This window comes from Carcharhinus amblyrhynchos, chromosome 26, assembly GCF_965287045.1.
Source record: "Carcharhinus amblyrhynchos chromosome 26, sCarAmb.v2.hapA, whole genome shotgun sequence".
Taxonomy (NCBI): domain Eukaryota; kingdom Metazoa; phylum Chordata; class Chondrichthyes; order Carcharhiniformes; family Carcharhinidae; genus Carcharhinus; species Carcharhinus amblyrhynchos.
The window spans coordinates 3,759,322-3,777,164 of record NC_137349.1 but is presented as its reverse complement, the minus strand read 5'-3'; positions in this window follow the sequence as shown (position 1 = coordinate 3,777,164).

Below are 17,843 nucleotides of genomic sequence, written 5' to 3'. Positions count from 1 at the left end.
CTTTACTTCCTCCCGTTATTGAATATATAAAGGGTAAAAACCTGCAGACGAGGGGAATGGGACGAATTGGAGAGCTTTCAATGAGTTGGCCGATTGGTTTCTTCTGTGCATCGTTCAATGATTCTTCTGTCCTCACTTTCCTCCTGACTTTCTTCACATTTTTGTTAACCAGAAATAGAAATAAGGAGTCTTACAAAACTTTGGTGAAGAGCCAATAGGTTTGAAATTAATCTTTCCAGTGCCAGTATGCCCAAAGAAATTTCAGGCACTCTGCAAAGTCTGTTTTTAAAGATTTTAGCCTACAAATTGATCTCAGAACAAGCCATAACATGATGATAAAATTACTCTGATGTGGGACAAGGCTTTCTGTGGAATTAAAATAAGCACTAATAAAAATTTCTCCCCATCGTCCATTTTCCTCCCTTTTGTCTCTTCTATATCACATTTCTTTTAATATTACTTTGACTTATTTTCCAGCTAATGTAATCTATTCTTCAGCTAGTTTATCATTTATTAACTAAATAAATGTTTTACACATTGAATTGCACTTTAGGGCCATTTATCTCATTACACTCCTGAGAAGCACCTTTTCACCTTTCATAAGAAATAGGAGCAGGAGTAGGCCATCCAGCCCTTCGAGCCTGCCCCGCCATTCAATAATCATTTCACTACATTGAAGGTACAATATTGGGGTGGCACGGTGGCACAGTGGTTAACACTGCCACCTCACAGTGCCAGGGACCTGGGTTCAATTCCTGGCATGGGTCACTGCCTGTGTGGAGTTTGCACATTCTCCCTGTATCTGTGTGGGTTTCCTCCAGGTGCTCTGGTTTCTTCCCACGGTCCATAGGTGTGCAGGTTAGGTGGCTTGGCCATGCTAAATTGCCCCTTAGTGTCAGAGGGACTAGCTAGGGTAAATACATGGGGTTGTGGGGATAGGGCGTAAGTGGGATTGTGATCAATGCAAACTAGATGGGCTGAATGGCCTCCTTCTGTACAGAATGATTCTATTAATGTGAGGTGTTATTTTTTATTGGGGTGGGGCCCACGTAAGCTGACATTGGCTTCTATATTGCTATGAAGAGAGACATTTTGCTGAAGCTTTTCACATTGCACTCATCAGGACAAACGCAAGAATGTCAAATTTCAAGCGAACACAACAATTTATACCACAGGAGAAAAAGGTGTTGACTGATTGGCCAAGGCGTTGCCATGATGAAGGAGCTATAGATGCCTTATGAATCCTTCATAATTCAAACACAAAGCAAGGCTTGAACATATTGTTTTTGTTTGCAGTGAACGGGTCCCTGCATGTGATATAAGAACATAAGAACTCGTAGCTGGAATAGGGAATTCTGCTCCACCATTTAACACAAACATGGCTGATCGAACGACTCAATCAGACTGAACTTGCCAACCATAGGATCCCTACAATGCAGACGGAGACATTCAGCTCATTGCTTTGACACCGACTCTCTGAAAGAGCCTTTTACCCAAGCCCAGCCCCCTGCTCTATCCCCATAATCCCATGCATTTACCATGGCTAATTCACCTAACCTACACATCTTGGGACACTAAGGGACAATTCAGCATGGCTGATCCACCCAACACAGCTGCTTCACAGCGCCAGGGACCCGGGTTTGATTGCTGGCTTGGGTCGCTATCTGTGTAGATTTTGCACTTTCTCCTTGTGTCTGCATGGATTTCCTCTGGGTAATCCTGTTTCCTTCCACATTCTGAAAGATGTGCTGGTTAGGTGCATTGATTCGAACAGGCAAACTGTGGCGACTAGGGGATTTTCACTATAAGTTCATTGCAGTGTTAATGTAAGCCTTACTTGTCGCTAATAAATAAACTTTACTCTTGGGATATTAAGGAGCAATTTAGCATGGCAAATCCATCTAACCTGCACATCTTTGGACTGTGGGAGGAAACGGGATGCACCCGGGAAGAGCATGCAAACTCATACAGACGATAACCCAAAGCTGGCATTGAACCCAGCTTCTTGGCACTATAAGGCAGCAGTGCTAACCACTGTGCCATCAATCAACTGCCTTTCCTCTGTCTGAAGAACTTCAACAATATTTCTCTCTTTTCAGCAATATTGGCTTCTAATTTGCAAAAAACTGATTACAGTTGCATGAGTGCCAGAATGGCATTGATAGGCATGGTGCATAGGCCAATCTTTGACATGTGTTTAACACGTCACACCAGGAACATATTTTCTATCAGGTTTCTTCTCACACATGGGTGCCACCAATTAGTCACGGTAGTTCATTTGCCTCTGGTTTGACAAAGGTTAAATTAGAACTAGAATGAATAATTCATCTTAATTAAACCTTGTTTTTTGTAGGATTACAAGTGCTGTTATTGTAAAAATCTTGGATAATATCACTTTAGGAAAATTGCCATTGCAATACATGCTGTTCCTTCATAAATCCCAAGTTTATTAAATCATTTGCTCTCTTAATGAGTCACTGTCAGACAGGAAGAACTCTCTTAAAATGCTTCTTACACAAGCTAAGGACCAAAGAGTATGTATGTTCATTTTTGATGCCAATGTTTTACCCTAGGGTTGAGTAAATAGAAGCTACCAACTCGGACGTACTATTTGGCCAATTAATTGAATTTTCTCAATGTGGAAAATAATCCAGCTGCCTTTCCTTATTCAAAGTACCGTTCTGATCTTTGTCCCATCGGGAACGTGGGAATGCAAGTTACTGGGTCGAATGCTGTTGTTTCTATTGTTTATTTACAGTTGCTCCTGGATCATTCCCAATCATTGAGGGGAAATCCAACAGTTTTATTCCTTAGGGAACGCAGTGGATCAGTATCAGTATATGTTGTGCATGGTCTGTTAGAAGGAGTGCACTCCAGAGGCCAATTTTCTTGATTGTTAATTTTCCTTCATTCTAAACAACATCCTTGATTCTCTGCGAGGACAAGTGAATATCTGTCAACCCACTTTCTCTCTGGGAAGATTAGGAAGAGTGGTGGCACAGTTCTAAATGAGGTTTCTCCACTTTTGGCTGTTGCCCAAGAGGGTGAAACAGGTGATGATGCGAGCCCATTGTGCTTGGGGCGTGCTGACGCCTGTGATGGAGGTTTACCCAGGCTAGAGTAAATTCTATCAGGCAAGCCAGCCTCCCATCCATTGACTCCGTCTACACTTCCTGCTGAGTGGGATTTTATTGTCTCGCTTGTCCCGAAACTGTAAAATGCCACCTGAGGTCAACGGACATTGTCCACTTCTCGGCCACTCCGATTCCGTGGTAGGTGGGGCAGTAAAATTCTGGCCGCTGTTTCGGAAAAGCAGCCAGCATAATCAAGAACCCCACCAGCCTGGAAATACTGGCCAGAACTTTGCAGTCCTGTCCACCATGGGAATCAGAGTGGGCAAGGGGTGGAGCATAGGAAGGTCCTTGACCTTGGGTGGGATTCTACAGTTTCGGGACGAGTGAGGCTGTAAAATTCTGTCCACCTTCTTCCAACTTCTTCCATCAGACAAAGATACAAAAGTTTGGAAACATGTACCAACCGACTCAAGAACAGCTTCTTCCCCATTGTCATCAGACATTTGAAAGCACCTACCGTATATTAAGATGATCTTTCTCTACACCTTAGCTATGACTGTAACACTATATTCTACAGCCTCTCCATTCCTTCTCCCCTATGTATTCTATGGATGGCATGTTTTCTTGTGCATTAACACAAGAAGCAATACTTTTACTGTATTTCAATACATGTGACAATAATAAATCAAATCCAAAGATGAGGATAGCCAATGAGGTTAGACCGAGGCTTTATCTAATGCAACTTTTCAAAGCTGCCCTGGCCTTTTGGCTCAGGTGAAGCAATGGATCAAGCCCAAAATGGGATGCAATGTCTCATCCCGTCGCTTGGATCTTGTTTGTCCCTCAGGTGGGGACCATGAACAGGATTCAAATTGAATTGGGTTTTTTGGTTGGAATAAAGGTACCAAAAGATTAAAAGGAAAGAGTTAAAGCTTTTTGAATTGGCACAGCTTCTGTCACACCATGAGTTCCACAGCCACTCCCTCCTTTTCTCTCTATTGAGCTATCCATTCACAATGGTGCATTTAAACTTTTCATGGCTGCAACTAAAAACATGCCTGAAATGGGACATCTTTGCTTCAGAATTCTCTCCAGAAACTTCACCTCCACCAGCAACTTTTACAGAATTGAACCACGGGTGCATCTCATTTTTGAGGTCTCTGAAGTACCTGATTTTGACATTACTGTTTAAACCCTCTGGTCAATGGACCTTTACATGGTCCGTATCCCACCTGCTACAATTCCCGTGGTGGGACATGGACTAGGCAAAGATCCATTGACCTCGGGGTGGGGGGGGGGGGGGGGGGCGGGATTTTACAGCCTTGGGGCGAATGTGGTCCGAAAATCCTACCCTCGAATTTTTTTTTTCTCAAAATTATCCCACAGTGTCCGAATCTTCAAATTACGTCATGAGAAAGCTTTATGCGTATGTTTTAATATTCTTTTGAGCTTGTTTCATACTTGTTAGCTTTCCCTCCCAGTTTAAATCCTGCACTACCCTAATTCATCTCTGAATTTCCTTTGTGCAATCATCCAATGGAGGTCTTTGGGGAAATCAAGGATACACACAAAATCATGTAATTCTATATTCCAAACATTGGGAAGAAAAGGTGCTTTTAATGAAGGCCATATGCTTGTGCTTGAAAATGGCAGCAGTTTTGCCTCAGCTGGGGTACGGTGTTGTCTCCAGCGCAGCCTGTCTCAGGAGAATGTTATCAATCATTGTCCAATATCCTCAATGTAGTGTGAGAAGGTGACAAGGTGCCTACGAGAGTGTAGAGTAGCTCACAGATTTGATCACCTTAACTTTAGCTGAGAAACCTTCGGGGAAAGACAAATGACTGTGTTCCACTTGTTGATAACTCTGCATCAGGATTTAGTTACCTTCATGATTAGGTGTCCAAAGTCTGGCTGACATTCTCATTAGCCATCGCTGAGAAGTTTGAGGGCAGTTAAAGTATTTCCCACAAAACCTGCAGGCTATTTAACTGAAGCCAAAGTTCTGAGTTTTGACCGGGGTTGATTTCAGCTGCAGCAGAAGTTGTGTTGATCTCGTTGGATTGACTTTGATGTCCTCCTCAGCTGTGTGGCTTGCCAACTGTCCAGGCTGATGCAGGGAAGCCGGCCACTTGGATGAGCTGCGGGAGGATATTGGCAGATGTGTACCGCAGGATAAAGCTAAGCATTTTCAAGATTGGAACGGAGAAGATTGGAGCAAAGTAGAGGTTGCGCAATTCTGCAGCAACTCCCACAGTCAGTAAACAGACCAGATTATGTTAACAAGACAAACCAAAGATATCAATGGGAAAAAATACCACGACTGCAGCAATATTGTAGCTGTTTCAATACAACATCAGACTCCTTAAATTTGGACATAGGGCACTTAGGTTTAACATAGAACACGAAACCCCACAGTGCAGAAACAGGCCCTTCGGCCCATCGAGCCTGCACCGACCACAATCCCACCCAAGCCCTATCCCCGTACCCCTACACATTTACCCACTAATCCCTCTAACCTACACATCCCAGGACACCAAGAGGCAATTTTAGCATGGCCAATCAACCTAACCTGCACGTCTTTGGACTGTGGGAGGAAACCGGAGCACCTGGAGGAAACCCATGCAGTCACGGGGAGAATGTGCAAACTCCACTCAGACAGTGACCTGAGCCGGGAATCGAACCCAGGACCCTGGGTTTAAGGATCCCAACTTCTGTGAAGTATTCAATAACTGGAGTGTGGTGAGATCGCACCAGAGTATTGTGCACAGTTTTGGTCTCCTTATTTAAGGAAAGATGTAGTGACATTGGAGGCAGTTCAGAGGAGATTCACCTGATTGATTCCAGAGATGAGGGGTTTGATGTATGAAGAGAGATTGAACAGTTTAGGCCTACAGTCTGGAATTTAGAAGAACGAGGAGAGATCAACTTGATAATAAAAGGTCTGGATAAAGTAGACGTGGAGCAGATGCTTCCTCTTGTGGGCATTCTAGGACGAGAGGTCATAGTCTTAGGATAACAGGTAGCAAATTTAAAGCAGAATTGAGGAGAAACTGCTTCTCCCAAAGAGTTGTGAATCTATGGAATTCTCTACCCCGAAGTGTGGTGGATGCTGGGACAGTGAGTAAATTTAAAGAGGAGTTACATAGATTTTTAATTGGTAATGGGTTGAAGCATTATGGGGAGAAGGCAGGAAAATGGGGATGAGGAGCATATCAGCCATGATCAAATGGCAGAGCGGACTCCGTGGGCTGAATGGCCTAATTCTGCTCCAATATCTTATGAACTTATGACCTTATGGAAGGCATGCCACTTTATAGAAATGACTGCTTTAGTGATTAGACACAATTTAACTTGTCATCCAAACTTTGCATTTTTTGTGGGTAATGTCAATGCACTTAAAATTCCTTATTAGAAAAGTTGGAAAGGAAAGAACAGCAGCCTGAAAAGGGGCAGGGGAAAGAAGATACCCATGTGAATGGAAGTGGGAAAGAGCTTAGAGAGAAAAATATATCAGGTTAATCAAGATGGAGAAGAGGGTCGAGCTTGAATAAGGGGTGTAAAACTGGGAGGATTGGAGATAAAATCTCTCTATACTAAAGGGTGGGACTTCTCTGGAATACAGTGGGCAGAATTTTCCTAAAAAATGGCAAGGTGTCATTTCTGGTATGAAAATCAGTGCGAATCCTGTCACTGCCAATGACGTGATCCGGAATGCAATCCTTAGGCACTTTGAAAAAATTTCCTTTTGCCACATGAAACCGTCATGCCTGAGGCACAAAACATCTGATTCACAGATCATGAGGGTCATCTGAGCACCTCAGTCATATAAATGTCTCCACAGCACTCCCTTCCATTCAACCCAGGAGGATAGCTCCAAGGCTTTTGGACGCAGTGGAGGAAAGGCGGGCAACAATCTACCCATGGGGCTGTCTGGAATCACTCAGCAATGCAACAAATCCCTGATGATTGGTAATTACTTGGGAGGTGGTGGCAGCAATGGGCAGTGCCAGCAGTATCACCACTGATGGGGGTTCAATGCTGTAAAGGGATGAATGACCTCCTATGATCTGCAATATTGTCTGATATGAATGGGCAGTACGGTGGCACAGTGGTTAGCACTGCTGTCTCACAGCTCCAGGGTTCAATTCCGGTCTCGGGTTGCTGTCTGTGTGGAGTTTGCACGTTCTCCCCATGTCTGCATGAGTTTCCTCCAGGTTTCCTCCCACAGTCCAAGGATGTGTGGGTTAGGTGGATTGGCCATGCTAAATTGCCTCTTGGTGTCAGGGGGATTAACAGGGTAAATATGTGGGGTTATGAGGCAAGGGTGGAATTGCTGCCAGTGCAGGCTCGATGGGCTGACTGGCCTCCTTCTGCACTGTAGGGATTCTATGAATGTATTTTACTAACGAACCTCAGAACACCATAAGAATGATAATAAATTAATACAACTGTACTGCCTGTGCATTATGAACACAATGATTCAGCAGGGAAATTTCAACTGTGCCTGTTGTGCTTGACGTTATTGCTAATCCTTGTTTTTGGAGCAGGGTCAAAAATCTAATATAATGTTAATTGTTGTCACAACATGTTGGGCAGCTGTGATAACCTCCAGGACTTGCATACAGAATCACTGATTGACTTCCCTATAGGACTCGTAGAATATGAGCTCCCTGATGATTGGTAACTACCTTACCAAGTGGAGATTGTGTACTGAGCCCTTTATAAAGCAGGCCCCTGAGTGGGTCCATTGTTATGTCCCGGTTGTGATCTGTTTGAGTTCACCACAGGCTAGTGGTTTTGCTTTACATTATTTTGTGCAATAAAGCACCATCCCTTTACAGCCAGACAAGACTTCAAACTGGTTATCAACCTCAACTACAAATTTACAGGTGGACTGACAAGCCTGTTTTAGTAGTGAGACCTTTTGGATCTCAGCTCTCGTAATGAAAGCCTCAGTGCTCTGTGCAGTATTGCGTTTGCTGACACCAAGATGGATCGTTCTGTTTCATATCTTGGCCAGGAGAATGATGGAACCAAAACAAAGTGTATGAACAGTAAAAGTGCCAAGTGAAAAATACCAGGCCAAGTCTATTAATCCTTTTACTTGGTTAAAAATAAATACAGCTTAATTGTCGAGAAATATTACAAAAACTGCGACTAGCCTAATTGGTGGAGTAAGAGAAACAAAATTGTAATTTATTTTTGACTATTATTTAGGCTTCTGCCTCGGCCAATCATCCAAAATGGGATAAAATATTTCAGTGCTAATTAGTATAAAATTAAAACAGATATAGTACAATTCTGTAATTGCTGGAAAAATGGAAATGTTTGTTTAAGTTTAATTATTAGTGTCACAAACAGGCTTACATTAACACTGCAATGGAATTACTGTGAAAATCGCCTAGTTGCCACACTCTGGTGCCCGCTTGGGTACACTGAGGGAGAAATGAGCAAGGCCATTGCATCTAACTAGCATGTATTTCAGACTGTGGGAGGAAACCGGAGCACCCGGAGGAAACCCATGCGGACACGGGGAGGTAATAGCAAAATACTGCAGATGCTGGAATCTGAAACAAAAACAGAAAGTGCTGGAAAATCTCAGCAGGTCTGACAGCATCTGTGAGGAGAGAATTGAGCCAATGTTTTGAGTCCAGATAACCCTTCATCAGAGCTCTAGACTTAAAACATTGGCTCTATTTTGATTGGACACAGTGGTTCCAATCTCATCTACAAGTCAGAATTTTGTAAGTTCAAGCCCCACTTCAGGACTTGGTCATGTAAACCAAGCTGACTCTCAGTGTAGTACCAAGGCATTGCTGAATCATAGAATCCCTACAGTGCAGGAGGAGGCTATTTGGCCCATTGAGTCTGCACTGACTCTCTGACAGAGTGTCTTACCTAAGCCCTCAACCCCACTCTATCCCCATAACCCCACACATTCGCCACGGCTAATCCATCTAACCTGCACACACTGGGACACTAAGGGGTAATTTAGCATGGTAAATCTACCTAACCTGCACTGTTTTGGACTGTGTGTGCAGCCTTTTGGGTGAGCTGTTAGCTGGAGGCCGTGTCTGTTTGGGTGTGTAAAAACACAATGGCACTATTTGAAGATGATCAGGGGAAATTATCCTAAAGACTTGGCTAATATTTAGCCATCTACCAAAGAAGGCAGATTAACGAGTCATCAATATCCATTTCTTTATATTTTACCTTTTCCTACATACTAACAGTGATCACACAAACTAACCCATTGGCCATAATTTTACCACCCTGCCCGCCATGGGAATCGGAGCAATCGAGCGACAATGGGAAGGTCTGTTGACCTCGGGTGGGATTTTATGGTTATGGGATGAGCGAGGCCGCAAAGTCCTGTCCATTAGCTCTGGGACATCCAGAATATGCAAAAATATATATTGTTTATTAACAAGTTGTAGGAAAGGGATGCAGATACATGGGAACAGCACATCCAGTCAATTTTCCTTGAAGCCACTCACCATCAGAATGGTGAATCATAGAATGTACGGCTCAAAGACAGGCCCTTCGGCCCAAACTCATCCAGGCCAATATAAAAACCCATCTAAGCTAACCCCATTTGTCTGCATTTGGCCCATAACCCTCTAAAAGTTAAAGTTTATTCATTAGTCACAAGTAAGGCTGACATTAACACTGCAATGAAGTTACCATGAAATTCCCCTACCTTTCCCATCTGTGCATCTGTCCAAATGCCTTTAGCATTTGACTTCCAAATGACTTGGAATGATAAGGTGACATGCAATAGGAAGGTTTAGGTTCATGCTTGTGGGCTGAGCAAAAGTGTTCTGCAAAGTGCTCACCCAGTCTGCGTCTAGTCTCCCCGACTTCAAGGAGAGCTCATTAGGAGCAGCGAATACAGTGGATGAAATTGAAAGGAGTGGAAATGAAATGTTCTTTCACCTGAAAGAAGTTTTGGGGTTTTAAATGGCGATGAGGGAGGAGGTAAATGGGCAGGTGTTGCACCTTCTGCGATTGCAAGGGAAGATGCGTTAAGAAGGGGATGAGGAGCTGGGCATGATAGAGGAGTGGACCAGGGTGTCACGGAGGGAATGGTCCCTGCAGAATACTGAAGAGGGTAAGAGGGAGATGTGTTTTGTAGTGGAGTTGGCAGAAATGGAGGATGGGTGGAAAATGAGGATAAGGGGACACTCTCATGGTGCTGGGAAGGAGGGGAAGAGGTTCAGCATTATTCACTGTTTAAGCAAAGTACTTCATACTGTTGGAAACCAGACTTCCTCCCAACTCATCCTTTCCCCTCACTTATTCCAGCATCTTTTGGGTTTGAGACAGTCCCTATCATGAACTGTTGATGACTCAATACAAATTGGCAACAAATTGAAATTTTTATTCAGGGAGGCTTATGGGGATCTGGGGTGTGGTGGATGTGCTGTTCTGAGAGTGGAAGTTTAGGTCCATTGTTTGGGGCATGTAAGTGAAAGTCTATTTTGTATTTTGCCTTAGTGTTCTTAACAAGTAAGCGCCAGAATCAACATTAACTAATGCCTCGGTGGTGGTGAAAAACAATTGTTTTCAGCCTGATTTTCTAATGTGTTTGTGTGTCATCCCACTGCCTGCTGTTTTAATGTCAGATTTGAGCAATTTGCTACAAAGGGCTACTGTTCTGTTACTGTGATGCTCCAGGGGTGGGATTTTCCGGCCACGCTCACCCCAAGACTGGAAAATCCTGCCCGAGGTCAGTGGACCTTTGCATGGTCCGTGTCCCGCCACCTGCGATTCCCATGGCAGGGCGGGAGGGGAAAGTTTCACCCCATGATTTTAACAGGTTCATATATTCCTACCAGAACAAGTCATTTCTAAGTTAGTGTATTCAATGTATGATCTCTTTGTTTCTGTGGCTCAATTCCTTCTCTGTGATAAGACATAAATCTTGAAATGTAGCTGGAAGATAGTCAAAAACTGGTGAGCAACATGTTCACTTCTGGTCAATGTTTAGTCATTCTCGGTCAAATGAATGAGGAATTGGGTTAAAGTCAAAGTGACTAATATAAGCAAACACTGAATATTGGCCACTAAATATTCTAAGCATTTATGTTGAAACAATGGATTGAACAGGGCAGGCCTAAGGGGTTAATGTGACCTTTATAATTTAGTATCATATTTTCCTTCAAATGTTACATATAGGTGGACTATATTGAGTGCTTTGAGAAAGCTTTACCTTGTACTGATAGTTCCTCTCAGCCAGTACCTCAATTACGACATCGGCATTCGCTGTTTCAATTAAGTGATTGAAAAACGTTGCTGTAAATAAGCATCTTCTGCAATTTCCCAACATCTGCAGAACGCACAGAGCCAGAAATTCTCCTCGCTTCCACAAGTGGACTTGACAATTAGTTTAGCGACTAACCTCTTGGTATCTATCATGTGTAAACAAGCAGGGAATTCTGTTAATTCCACCAGCAGTTCATCATCAACAGAGATCAACCTCCTGGCCTCCATCAGTAAATTCATACAATTATAGAATGCCACAGTGCAAAAGGAGACCATTCAGCCCATCGAATCTGTACCAACCACAGTCCCACCCAGGCCCTATCCCCATAACCCAATGCATTTAGCCTAGTTAGTTCCCCTGACACTAAGGGGCAATTAAGCACAGCCAATCCATCTAGCTCACACATCTTTGAACTGTGGGAGGAAACTGGAGCATCTGGAAGAAACCCATGCAGACACGGGGAGAATGTGCAAATGCCACAAAGTCACCCAAACCGGGACTCGAACCCAAGTCCCTGGCACTGTGAGGCAGCAGTGCTAACCACTGTGCCACTGTTCCAGCCTTCACAATATTTGTCACAAGATTTGTTGGACTCTGGGTTAAAAAACCAGAAATGTGGTATTGTGGAATCATAGAATCCCTACAGTGCTGAAGGAGGCCATTTGGCCCATCGTGTCTGCACCAACCCTCTGACAGAACATCTTATCCAGACCCTCTCCCCTTAATACCACACATTTACCTTGCTAATCCCCCTAACCTGTACATCTTGGGACAATTTATCATGACCAATCCATCTAACCTGCACATCTTTAGACTGTGGAAGGAAACCAGAGGCCTTGGAGGAAACACACGCAGGTGCAGGTGCAAGTTTAGACAGTGATCCAAGGCTGGAATTGAACCTGACTCTCTGGTTGTTGTGAGACAGCAGTGCTAACCACTGTGCACCCTGCCACCCTAGTTGGTAGTTGTGACAAGTTGTATCTGTGCTTCATTGGTCAACTTTGCAAACTCATCAAAAGGGTAAAGAAATCTAAGAAAGAGTTACATTTATATAACACTTTTCACAGGCACAAGACTCAGCCAGTGACATTGTTTTTGGAGTGTAGTCATTGCTGTAATGTAAGCAACACAGCAGTCAGCAATCTCTCACAAACAACAGTAGGATAATGGCAAGATAATTTGTATTTTATGATGACCATTGCAGGATAAATATTGGTCAGGACTCTGGTGATAACTTCCCTGACCTTCTCTGAAATAGCGCCTTGGGATGTTTTGCATCCACCAGGCAGACTCAGGGCCTCAGTTTATCATTTGAAAGACTGACCTTTTTTTGCTCAAGCCTTGGAGTGAGATTGGAGCCTTGTGAGTGAAAGGTAAGTGCGCTATCAACTGAACCACAGGCTCAAGATCAGCTCTACTCAGGGGTTAATATTATGGGCGGAATTTTCCAAAAACGGTAAAGTGTCAGGTTCTGACTGAAATCCGGCATGTTTCTCACCAGAAGCACAGCTTTGTTTTCACTCCGGATCTTCTGACACTTTGGTCAGAACTCTGCGGACACTCATGCCTGCCGTCACTATCAGCAAGGACGCAGAATTTGAAGCTTGGCCAAATCTCCGTTCACTGCAGCAGGACAGGAGGATCCTGGGTGCGAGCAAGGTCGAGATCAGCCAAGAGTATTTTATCTACAAAATTGGTTGCAATTGCTTCTGGACAATGGGTCCAGATTGCTGACCACGTTTATGATGCTGTTCATTTCAATAGATTGCCCTTTGGAATCTTGTCCCCTCCAGAAATTTTCCAAGGAATGATGCCTGACACTTTAGAAGGCATGGAAAGAGTTAAATGCCATGTGGACGACATACTCACGCACGGATCCATAAGAGAGGTGCACGATTGCAGGGTCAAAGCAGTCCTGAGGTCCCTGCAAGCCTAACACTGGATAAAAAATGAGAGTTTGCCAAACCATTTGCTAGGTCACAAAGTAGACCACAGTTAATCTACATAAAATAAAAGATATAAGAGAATTTCCGCAACCCAGGATCATAACCAAGCTTCAAATATTCCCAGGGATGGTGAACCATGTGCGCACGTATCTTTCAAAGTTGGCAGAGATGAACAGGACCACAAAGCAACTTTTTGACACAGATTCAACAGTGGTGCTGGAACATGGATCAACAAAATACTTTTGAAAGGATTAAACAACTTTTAATTTCCTCTGAAATCTTGGCACATGATGATCCAGACTTACTGACCATAGCAACAGCAGATGTATCGTCTGTAAATCTGGGGGCAGTGCTATTCCAAGCATGTGAACCAGTCTAGTATGCTCCAGGTAAATGACAGAAATGGAACAACGAAATAGCACATTAGAGAAAGAAATCCTGGCAGCAACGAGGGTGTGTGAAAAATTTTGGAACCATGTTTTGGGATTACATTTCAAAGTCAAGACAGACCATAAACTATTAGTCACACTTCTGACCATAAGGGAAATTGCAAAGAAGCGATTCTGGTTAACATTGACGGTACATAATTCTATTACAGAACATGTATAAGGAAAAGGTCAAGCTATAACAGACACACTTTGCACATACCACCAGAAGGAAGTGAACTAGAGGATTTAGACTTCACTGAGCAGGTTGGAGTTTATACATCTTAATCACTCAGCTACTGTCAGAGAGTTACAGGACAAGTCCAGAAAAGGAATGGGGAATTTCTTCAATTCATGAATATTGTCCGGAAGGATGGCCAGACTGAGGCCAGGATTCTCTGACCTCACCTGTGGCTGGGGTTCTCCAGTCTCGCTGCATGAAAGGAGATTTGGCTGAGCACCAAATTTTCCATTCTCACTGGCAGCAGTGGCAGTGCTGTGCACCTCACTGCCATTGACGAGTTACAGTCACGATGAGAGATGTGAGAGATTAGTCACAGTGAGAGTCCTTTGGCCTGATATTTTTCAATCCTCACCAAGGCCACTTAGGAATTACAAAGTCCGAGGGCACAACAATCAGTCTGGTAGCTAGACATTACTTTACAGAAGGAATGATTTTTAACTGTCTTTTTGATGCTGTGAACAACTAGGGATAAAATGAATTACTGCTATTACCTTCTTCCATTCCATCATAGCTGTAGGGATGGACTTGCTTGAATTTAAGGGGAACACTTTCCTTATCATTATTGATTATTATTCATAGTGGATTGAAGTAAACCGACTGCTAAGAATCAGGGCAGAAGGAGTAATCCAACTCCTCAGGAGATTTTATCCATCACCAGGTATTCCGGACATTGATTTGATTTATTATTGTCACATGTACTGGGACATAGTGAAAAGTGTCTTGTGCGCTGTACAGACAAAGCATACCATTCACAGAGAAGGGAAGGAGCGCAGAATGCAGTGCTACAGTCATAGATAGGGTGTAGCGACAGATCAACTTAGTATAAGGTAGGTCCATTCAAAAGTCTGATGGCAGCAGGGAAGAAGTCGGTTGGTATGTGATCTCAGACTTTTTCCTGATGGGAGAAGGTGGAACGGGGTGTGTCCAAGGTGTGTGGGCTCCGTGATTGTACTGGTTGTTTTTTCAAAGCAGCAGAAAGTATAGATGGAGTTAACGGGTAGGAGGCTGGTTTGCGTGATTGATTGGGCTACATTCACAACCCTTTGTACTTTCTTGCAGTCTTAATCAGAGCAGGAGCCATACCAAGTTGTGATACACCTGGAAAGGATGCTTTCCCTGGTGCATCTGTAAAAACTGGTGATTAACCACTATTATCTTATTCTATTCCATAGAATGGACTTATTGGAATTTAAGTGGAACACCTCCCTTATTGTTATTGATTATTATTCATAGTGGATTGAAGTAAATGGATTGTTTAGTACCATGGCAGAAGCAGTAATTCAATCCTCAAGAAGTTTCATTCAACACCAGGCATTCTGGACATTGACCTCAATTGGAATATGGGCCTCAAACTCGGAGGTACTGCTTTTGTGTGTTGGTTCAGCCTGCTCCCATGGATAACCACCCACCTGGACAACTTCAGGGGAGTACCGTGATAAGACAAACGCCTCTACCACTGGGGATCTTTAACAGACAAATTTACTGTAAGTCCTGGGATACATTCCAACTGGTGTGTCCCACTTTGTTCCAACCTCCTGTGCCCTACAGAACTTTCTCACCTACCAAGCTGGGGAATTGGGCAATCCAGGTGGCCTAGGCTGCATGAGAGCTGGGTGTTCATGGAGAAAAGCATCAGGATAATTCCCAGGCTGAATCCTCAGTGATTACTACAAGTTTTGTTGAGACATAACTGATCAGCGATGTCTCGTCTATTTAATACAATCTGCTTTTATCATCATTAACTTTTCCCCAACTTCAAATAAAGAGATAATCTTTTAATCAAGTATCCATCTTAGAACATTCCATCACATCAGCCCTCCTTGTCTCTACTTGACTATGCTGACAACAATTAACTGATTGAACACATCAGTGCAGAATAAGCACATCTTTTTTGATATGACTCAGATCTCCATGAATAAACGAACATCTCATAACAGAATATTCTCTTTCAATATAAGTGAACAGAAGCCAATTTAATCTTTCCTGACACTCTGTTACCCCTGGCTGCCAGTACATGCCTTACCTTCTCCTTCACTGCTCCTTCCCCAGGACGCAGGTCGAAAAACATTATCGTGAGAAGTTGTTCCCCGAGCTTTGTGGGTTTGCTCCTGGGAGGAAGTCACAGTTTGCTGTTTTGCTGGGTGGCAGGAGTTTACTTGGAAGTTACAAACATGAGAACATAGAGGTGAAACAGGAGCAGCAGGAGGCCATTCAGCCCCTTGAACCTGTTCCGCCGTTCAATAAGATCAGGAAGCTGACTGTAAATGATTGGTGTTTATTCAGAAAGCAAAAGTTAAACCATGACCCTGTGATAAATCCAAGGCTGCACGGTGGCACAGTGGTTAGCACTGCTGCCTCACAGTGCTAGGGGCCCAAGTTCGATTCCTGGCTTGGGTCACTGTCTGCGTGGAGTCTGCATGTTCTCCCCGTGTTGGCATGGGTTTCCCCTGGGTGCTCCGGTTTCCTCCCACAATCTGAAAAATGTTCTGGTTATGTGGATTGGCCTTGCTAAATTTTCCCTCAGTGTACCCGAACAGGTGCTGGAGCGTGGCGGCCAGTGGGTTTTCACAATAACTTCATTGTAGTGTTAATGCAAGCCTATTTGTGACACTAATAAATAAATTTTAAATCTACATAAGTCCCATCTGGGACGATAGATCACTGGACCCGCTCAGGGGGTCTGCCTTATCAAAGGCTTGGGGTACAGGCTCCACCTTGTTAGGCACAATGGTTAGCACTGCTGCCTCACAGCTCTAGGGACCCAGGTTCAATCCCGATCTCAGGTTACTGACTATGTGGAGTTTGCACATTCTCCCTGTGTCTGCGTGGGTTTGCTCTGCATGCTCCGGTTTCCTCCCACAGTCCAAAGATGTGCAGGTTTGGTTGATTGGCCATGCTAAATTGCCCCTTAGGGTCCCAGGATGCATAGATTAGAGGGCTTAGCTGGTTATAGGATGGGGCTTGGGTGGGATTGTTGCCGGTGTAGACTCAACGGGCCAAATGTCCTCCTACTGCACTGTAGGGATTCTATGAGTCTATGACGATTGCCAAGGGAACTCGTATTCTATGAGTCTCACAGGGAAGTCAATCAGTAAGAGGGTCATCACACTATCTACCTCCACTATAAAAATATTCAATGCCAATCCTCTCACCCACCTTCTGAGGCAGAGTTCCCAACTTGCAGATCCCTCTGAGGGAAAAACAATTCCCATTCCTGTCCTAAAAGGATTTTTTTTTAAAAGAGTGGCCCCTCATTCTGGACTCACCCGCAAGAGGAAATGTCCTTTCCACTGATGGAAACCATTGGTAGATACGCTTTACTACCCTGCAGAGCTCAGAGAGGACTCAGCTCTCAATGATGAGGCCATTATGACAACTACTACAAAATCCTACACTGGTGCATAGAGCCTCTTGTCACGCTATCGAGCCCAGTGTGCGTTCTGCCAGTGGATTCAGGAAAGTTGAGAGACTAGATTGCAGTAGCTTGTAAAATAGTTTGAGTTCCACCGATTGTGCCTGCTTCTCAGTAAGGCTTCATACTGTAATGAGGCTCTTGCTGAATGCAGGGTTGATATTCCAGAGATCATCCAGGACAACCTGAAATGACCCAGCTCCAGTTCAATTCATTCCAGGGATGTGGGAGCATGGCCAGTATTTGTTGCTCATCTCTAATTGCCCTTGAACTGGGTGGCTCACTGGGACAATTCAGAGGGCAGTTAAGAGTCAATCACATTGCTGTGGATCTGAAGTCTCATGTGGGTCAGACTACCTGAGGTTATCCTTCCCTACATGGACATTAGTGAGCAATTCCGTAGTTTCATGTTTACTATTAGTAAGATTAGTATTTGATTGCAGATTTATTACTTAATAGGATTTTAATTTCCCCAG